The sequence below is a fragment of the Cephus cinctus genome, unplaced genomic scaffold (genome assembly GCF_000341935.2).
Source record: "Cephus cinctus unplaced genomic scaffold, Ccin1 Ccin1_scaffold0912, whole genome shotgun sequence".
Taxonomy (NCBI): Eukaryota; Metazoa; Arthropoda; class Insecta; order Hymenoptera; family Cephidae; genus Cephus; species Cephus cinctus.
Window position 1 is genome coordinate 5,163 of NW_014333486.1, and position 642 is coordinate 5,804.

The following is a 642-nucleotide window of genomic DNA, read 5'->3' on the forward strand; positions in this document are numbered from 1 at the left end:
GTGCGTCGTCGTTGTGAAATCGCGTCAATTCTTGTAAAATTTATTTAGTTTTAAAAAGCAGTTTATTTAAGCAATATTACCGATAAGTGGAAAATACATACCTTCGTGGAACGCATGATCAGCTATAATAGCCCTGGTGATACGGTTATCGCGCACTCCCCGTTTGTCAATACACGCTACGGCTAACGAGAGTATGTACAGATCGTTTCTAAAATACCCTCTCTCGTGACCCCTGGCTAGCACGCGTAGAGTGCAATGGGCAAATACAGTTTTTAATCTAAGAGTTAATGTGCGTAAACCAAAATATCGTAATTCTCTGAACCACACCGGTGAGAATAATCTCGCGTTTATAGGTGTCATCAGACGCCGGGTCTTTACAAAATCGACAATACATTCGCGAATATGTGTTACAGATGACATTTTTTTTTTAAACTGTTGATTGCTGTAGGTGATCAGTCTGTCTACCGGGACGTCGTGATACGAACTAAAGCAGGGTACGTCTAGCCCGTGCCCGTCTTACAGGCGTTGCGATATTAATTTCAAACCAGTGGACTATGTCTTAAAACGTGACCATGCAAAACAGCTAATTCAGCGGCAAAAATTACGATTCTCTTATGGCAGCGTTATCCGTCGAAAATCGGG